This window comes from Equus przewalskii, chromosome 15 (assembly GCF_037783145.1).
Source record: "Equus przewalskii isolate Varuska chromosome 15, EquPr2, whole genome shotgun sequence".
Lineage (NCBI taxonomy): Eukaryota > Metazoa > Chordata > Mammalia > Perissodactyla > Equidae > Equus > Equus przewalskii.
In genome coordinates this window covers 68987059-68994540 of record NC_091845.1, presented here as the reverse complement: position 1 = coordinate 68994540, position 7482 = coordinate 68987059, and the positions used below count along the sequence as shown (strand labels likewise).

The 7482-nt window shown below is 42.9% G+C and overlaps 1 long non-coding RNA gene across 1 annotated transcript; it reads right to left on the bottom strand.

The window, feature by feature from the left end:
* Window positions 1-4952: 4952 nt before the first annotated feature.
* Window positions 4953-6893, bottom strand: LOC139075998 (uncharacterized). Its single transcript, XR_011527157.1, has 3 exons — window positions 6785-6893; window positions 5724-5876; window positions 4953-5273 (listed from the first exon to the last, which is right to left on the bottom strand). It is a non-coding gene; the product is annotated as an uncharacterized lncRNA (long non-coding RNA).
* Window positions 6894-7482: the final 589 nt, after the last annotated feature.

Here is a 7482-nt window from a genome sequence, read left to right as displayed (position 1 = left end):
AAGAGAAAGTGAGAGAGACACTGCCCCACCCCAGGTCACCTGGAAGCACATGTGCACCTGTGTGTACACACGCCCGTGTGTGTGGGTGTGGTGTGTGCATGAGAGTGTGTAGCGGGCAGGAAGGATTCTCTAGGTCTGGGGCTGGCACTGCCTTCCTCTCCCCTTAGGCTCAGCCTTTGAGAGCTGAGGAGGGAGAACTGCAGGCGGGTTGCTGAGGGCTGGAGGGGATCGTGCATATGAATGGGCTCTGCAAGGACCTAACCTTTCCCTCCCCCAACCATGGTAAAAATAAATACTCCTGACAGCAATACTTAATGACACTATGCCTTGCATGCTAATGAAAATCTCTGCAGAGGAGCCACCCGGAGGGAGAGAAGCAAGGGGACGTATTAACTGTCAACCAGTGAGACTACATCCCCCTAGAGCCCCTGCCAGCCAAGCAAGGAGGCCCTCACATCCCCTCCTGGAAGTGAACCTGTTTAATTCTTCTGTGCCGTTGCAGGTGGGGGAGGGGACAAGGACCTGACCCTCTTGGGTCATCCTTCATCAAATCAAACACCCCTCCCACATGCCCCTTTCCAGGTAGGGGAGAGGAAGGAAAAGCAGCTGTGGCAGGGGGCCCCTCCAGTTCTTCTACTCCCCACTCCTCACACCTCACCTAACCCCACCTTTGAATGTTGTCTTCCAAGGGGTAGGAAGCAGCAGGCTACAGTAGAAAGATGAGCTACTCTTGGGTTCAGAACCTGTCCCTAACATCTATGAAATGAGAGGCCTCGTACAAGCAGCAACCTCTCGACACCTCCATTTCCTCACCAGTAAAATGGGGATAGTAGTTACAGGGATTTAGAATATGTCACCCTAAAAGATATCACTTTGGCATATTGATTATTTTGAATTAAATGTGCTTGAGAAACAGCCTGTGCAAGAAGGACTCTCTGACCCTTCTTTGTCCCCCTGAAAGAGGAGATAAACCTCTCACATGAAGGGTACCCTCCCTGTACCAGGAGGGTAGAAGGCATTGTGGGGGATGGGAATTGGCCACCCCAAGATATGTCTCTTTGGCATGAGGATTATTTGGGGCGGGTTACTTTTAATAAACTGCAGACAGGAAAGAAACTCTGAAAAGCAGAGTTTACTTACCCTTTGTTGAGAAACATTTACATTGTAAAGGAAATCTCCATCTGTGAAGGTGTCTCCCTCTCTGTACCAGGAAGGAGGGATGACCCTATCTCTAGAAACTCTTATCAATGCAGAAGGCAAGGACTCAAGTCTGCATAATAACCTGACCCTTGTTTACTGTACTTGTCTGGTAATCTCCCATAACTGCACCCCCCCCCCCCACTCCCAACATCCTGCTTTGTCTTTAGCTGAAGATGATATTTAAGATGGTGGCTTCAGCCATTTTGGCAAGTTGTTCAGGTTGCCTGAGCCTCTCCATGTACACATGTTATAAAGCTCTGTTTAATTTTCTCCTGTTATTCTGTCTTACGTGAATTTAATTCGTTCTCCGGCCAGAAGAACCCAGAGAGGGTAGAGGAAATGTCTTTCTCCCCTACAGCATCCTTATCACCAGAGACAGGGAATTTAGGGCTGAGAAGTCTGTATAAACAACCTCTGTTACTTCTTCACCAATTTACCTCCCCAAGCCCAAACCCCTTTGTCTTGTCAATTTTTCACAAATTTATTGTTTCTTGTTTAAAAGCTATAAAAGCTTCCTGCTTTGGTCACTTTTTGAGTTTCATATTTTTATGGGGTTCCTATATATATGAAATTAAACTTGTTTTTCTCCTGTTAATCTATGTTATGTCAATTTAATTATTAGACCAACCAAAGAATCTAGAAGGGAAGAAGGGAAAAGTTTTCCTCCCTTACACAGTCCTGTGCTCACAGGAGAGTTCTAAAGAAGGAGGGAGATTGCAAATACAATGTGCTTGGAACAGAGAAGGTGCTCAACAGATGGCAGTTTACGCTTACTGTAAAAGAACTCAAAGCCTTTCTCACAATTTGCCTTTTCCTCCAAGTCAACTAGAAAGAGAAACAGGAAGCCCATAGTGTGATGTAAAGGAAGATAAATATTTGCAAGTATCTGCTAGGAATCAGACATGGGCTAAGGGCTCTCCTAAAACAAAACAGCTAATGTGTGGGGGATCCCAATAAGTAACCCAGCCTCCTAACTCTAACCTGTGGCCCCTGATTTTCCCAGAGCGAAGAGCAGAAAACACCAACAGAGTTGCTCAGGGTGATGTACGGAGACTAGGACGGACCTCAAGTTCAGCCTCCAGTCTCATGAACTCTATTGCCTTTTGCCAGGAGCCTGGAGGAAAATCAGGAGAGAAAGAGGTGCAAACCTCTGTGAGCTGGTTTCGTTGTCTAGAATAACTGGGAGTTGGGGGCAGGCACAAAGCTCTGCTCTCTTCCTTGGACCATTGCTTCCTGCAAAAAAAGGCCTTACACTTCCAGGGGAGGGGCAGCAAATCTTGTTGCCTCCAGGGTACAAAGAGTGATTCTATCTGGGGGAAGAGTGTGTAGGGGAGGAAGACATTTCCTCTACCCAATCTGGGTCCTTCTGGCTGGAAAATCAACTAACTTCCCATGAGACAGAATAACAGGAGAAAATTAAACAAAGCTTTATAACATGTATACATGGGAAGGGCTCAGGCAAACTGAGCTACTCACCAAAATGGCTGAAGTCACCACCTTAAATACCATCTTCAGCTAACGACAAAGGAGGATGCTGTGGGTGGTGGGAGTCAGCTATGGGAGATTACCAGAAAAGCACAGTAAACAAGGGTCAGGTTATTATGCAGATTTAAGTCCTTGCCTTCCACATTGATTAAGAGTGTCTAGAGATAAGGTCATCTCCCCTTCTTCCTGGTACAGAGAGGGAGACACATTTACATATGGAGATTTCCCTTACAAATGTAAATGTCTCTTACAAAGGATAACTTCTGCTTTTCAGAGTTTCTCATATCTGCAGTTTTTAAAAGTAACCAGCCCAAAATAATCTTCATGCCAAAGAGACATATCTTGGGGTGGCCAATTCCAGTCCCCCACAAGTGGAAGAAAAATGTCTACCCCAACATAGGCAGAAGTACATCTTGGGGGAAGGGAGCTGCCATGCTGTAAGAACTCTCAGGCATCCTTGTGGAGAGGCTCACATGAAGAAAAACTGAGATCCCCAGTTAACAGCCGGTATCACATTGCCAGATGATAAGTATGTCACCTTAGAAGTGAAAATTTTGTGTCTTGCTGCCCCAGTCAAGCCTTCAGTTGACACCTGACTTTGACTTCAGAAGAAACACCAAGCTAGAACCACTGAGCCACATTGCTCCCAAATTCTCCATCCACAGAAACTGTGAGAGATAATAAATTATTATCGTTACTTTAAGCCATTAAGTTTTGGGGTGATTTGTTATACAGCAATATAAAATCAATACACGGTATAGCAGAATTCTAATGAAAAACTCATTTGAAGAACTCTGCTGCTTAAAAAAAAGAAGCAGCAAACAAAAAAGTTTATAGAGTAATCATCTAATCCAACCTTCTTCATCCACTAATGAGAAACAGAAGCCAAGAAAGGTCACAACATGGTGACATAGCTAAGTCATGGCAGAGCCAGAATCAGTACACTTACATTGCTATTTCATTCCATTCCATTCAGCAAGATCAGGGATTCAAGGAAGAAGAGATTCAGAGTTTGGTTTAGAGAGAAGACTGGTTTATCCAACCTCATTATTAAGGCAAGTACCAATAATACCAGCTCAACACAAGGGTGACCTAAGGGAAGCCATTATATGGGAAGAGGGAGAATTCCTCCCTCCTCCCACACCCTTTCCCTTAAGGTTCTTATGGCTGGTCAAATAATTAGAAAGGCAAGTTAGCAGGAGAAAATAGAACAACATTTAATAACATGTATACATGGGAAAAACCCAGGAAAACTGGGCAACTTGGCCATGTGGCCAAAGTTGTCCCCTTAAATATCATCTCAACTAAAGACAAAGGAGGATGTTGGGGATAGCGGTTTGGGACTTCAAAGGGGTGGAAGGCCTTTGGAAATGGCCTTCAAATGGAAATGGAAAAGCAAATGTTTGTTAGACAACTGTTTACTGGGCCACCTATGGGGAACGTGGCTGGAGAGAGAGAATTTTGGTAAGATGGGCTTGTTTGTGCCTTTCTTATCACACCTATTTTACATAATACCATAGTTGTCTTGTGGTATTAGCTCCTTCTTGGAAAAGGCCTTCTATCTTAAATTCTTTTAGGTAATTTGTGTGAAGGCCAACTGTTCTTCCTGAGTCTTCTTAGCCTTTATTGTCTTCAGCTCAAAATAATCTGCATACCAGAGTGGCATATCTTGGGACAGCCTACCCTGAACCTCAACGCCATATTTTAGAAAAGAAACTATATTATAACTTTGATTAACTATCCTCTGATCAACCAACCCAGCTGGATACGTACCCTCCAGGAGAAATACATTCTCCACAGATTCCATGGCTCCTTCCAGCTGTGATAAGTTGCTAAGTTTTTCTTTTGAGATCAGAGTATAGGGCAGTGCTCCAGTCTCTGATGCATATCCAGTAAAACAAAAGATTATCAGGAACTAAGACCAGATGTCTGCCCCACCCAGAGACCAGATGCAACCTCTACCTGGAGACCAGCCCCCTATATAACTGGTCTGTAATCTTTGTTCTGTAAGATGATTCTTTCAGACATTAGTCAGCCATCTTCCCCCTTGCTAGCAAGTTATAATAAAACCTTTTCTCTCCTACCACCTTGCCTCTCGACTAGTGGCATGTCTGTGGTGGGCAGATGACACCCCCCTGGGCAGTAACTCCCAAGACATTTGTAAGTGAAGATTAGATAACTATGATCTTCAGTTTTGATTTGACACCAAGAGTTGAAGTGAATGGTAAGAGGTCACTGTTTATCACTATCCTGAACACAAGGAATGATAAATTGTAACTTTGAGGGCCTTTTATTTTAATATTTCAGAAACAAGTTTAAAACTCATCAATCCATTAACTGAAAGCTTTGCTGCCCCAAACATAGCAATTTCTCAAACATCAAATCAGTGATTTGCAACATAAATAAAGTAATCAGAGTGATGAAAATAGGCTTCCAGCAAAATCCACTTCTGAGAGCTGCTGCCAAAGGGAGATGGAGAAGCATCTTCAAGCTAAAATTTTGACTGAGAATAAGCTGAAAATTACCACCTCTCTCTGAAAGCCAGTGGTTAATTATGCTGCTTCACAGCAAGGTGGGTACAGATGCAGCTGCGATAAAAGAAAGAAATATACATTTGGAGAGAAGTCAGACCACAATTCCTTCTGACGGAATATTATTCACCTTTCTTTCCTAATGTAGGCCAGGTTGCAAATGTTATGCTGATTTCTTTCAGTAGTGGGTGTGAAATTGATAGAAAATGGCTGAAGACCTTTGCCCTGTCTCTTCAAATGACCAGTTCTCAGGTCTCTCATTTCACTGCTCCCTTTTCATTGCTCTTTATGCTTCCAGCTGGAGGCAGGCAGCATCCCATGGGAGCAACCTCAGAGCTTGTTGGGGTTCTTCTTGCTTCCTCTGACCATATGAAGAGCAAAGACCTGGAATGTCTCACAGGTGCAGCTGCCAGGGTTACTCTACAACTCTAAGTGGACATCCTTTTCCCTCAACTCAAGACATGACCTATATTACCATTTAATTTTTATATAAATGCATCTACTTACAGTCAAAGGCTGATAGAAGAGGGCAGTGAAGACAATTAGAGCAATCATGGTAGCTCATGTAGCAGGGTCGTTCATGGAGATGTCAATTGTGGGTTCCCACAAGCCTCTCTTCAAGTTCCAAACTGGTGTCCAGACCCTTAATATTTCCTTGCCCTGGGGATTTTTGAAGATAGAGGAGAAAACAGAAGCTACTTAAACTTGAAAGCACCTCTTGAGTTTTGGAGACTCTGGAACTCAACAAAGGAATCAGTCTGGGAGGGGCAGAGGAGAGGGAGTGCACAGAAAAGTAGCGAAAGAGAGAGTTTCCCTGAGGTGGGGAAGGCAGTAAGAGATCTGTGAGCCAGGAACCCCCATCCTGGCCTGTGATGAGGCCTTTGGAAGCAAGAAGGTCTCAGATGGGCAGATGCGCAGTGGACTCGGCAGGACTGGGTTCAGGTTTGGGGGGCCCAAAGCTTCCAGAGGACTCTCTTTAAGGAAACATATAAAATAAGGCACAAGTATTAATATTTGTTTAGAATGAAAAAATAGATCACAATACATGAGAAATATAAATGTTATGACAAATACCACAAATGTCACAAAATTGAGAGGAATAATATAATATTTTTATTAATTTACTGTTCACTACACCTCTATAATGCTTTTTCCTGCATTTTTGGGAACGTTTTTATCTCTTTTTTCAGAGGACAATTTTGTAACATTTTCTATAGAGAAAATGAAAAGATACTGTAGGGGAGGAAAAAGTTTTCCTGGATCCTCTTAGAGCCCCTGGCTGGGTCTGAAAATTAAACTGACAAGGACAGACTGACAGGAGAAAAGCATGTAAATTTTATTAAATTTTTACACGTATGTGGGAGCCTTCACAAGAGAATGAAGACCCAAAGAAGTGACCAGAGGAGGAAGCTTTTATACCTTTTGGACAAAAAATGATAGATTTGTGAAGAAATGACACGACAGAGGGGTTTGGGCTATGGGCAGTAAACAGTGAAGAAGTAACTAGGAAGATAAGTGTTAGTCTAAGGAGATTTGTTTACATAGATTACTCGGTTCCAAATTCCCACCTCTGGTGATAAGAATGTCTTCCCTTCTCCTGGTCCAGGAAGGGTACCTTTCACATGGTGATCTTATGACCTGTTTCAGGAAAGAAAGGTGAGGACAGAGAGTCAGAGTGAGCTTCCTGCTCTATAATTTTCTCAAACTCCTTCAGCTTAAGATGTTCAGTATGCAAAGGTGCCATATTTTGGGGTAGTGTGTCCTGACCCCATCATTTGTTTATCCTTTTCTCTTCTCTATCATGGCTGATTGAAAATTTATTATTATTGATAGCTTTTAAACATTTCTTTGATCTTTACCCCTCATTATTAGTAAATTTACATGTTTTTGAAATTGTTAGTTTATTATCCAGCTTCTTTCACATATACACTGGAAGATTTCGAGGCATGTCAGGTGTTCTTGTGCAGTGAGCAAGCTTAAAGAATCAGCATACCAGTGTGCCTAGAAGCCCTTGCTATACCCAGTCCCATACAACCAACTGTCTATTAAGGGTGTGCCTTTATATATGAGCCAATGCCTGAAACCGGCAGAGTGTTAGCCATTGATGATTAAGTAGCTAGGAACTAAAGTTTTTTTTCCTTTTTGCAACTACTGGTTATAGCTTTTAGCTGTTTAACTCACCTCCTGTTAACTGTGCTGTTTAGGCAATATGCTATCTGACTCCCACTAGGCTCCTATATATAACATCTCCCTGGAGCCTGGGTCA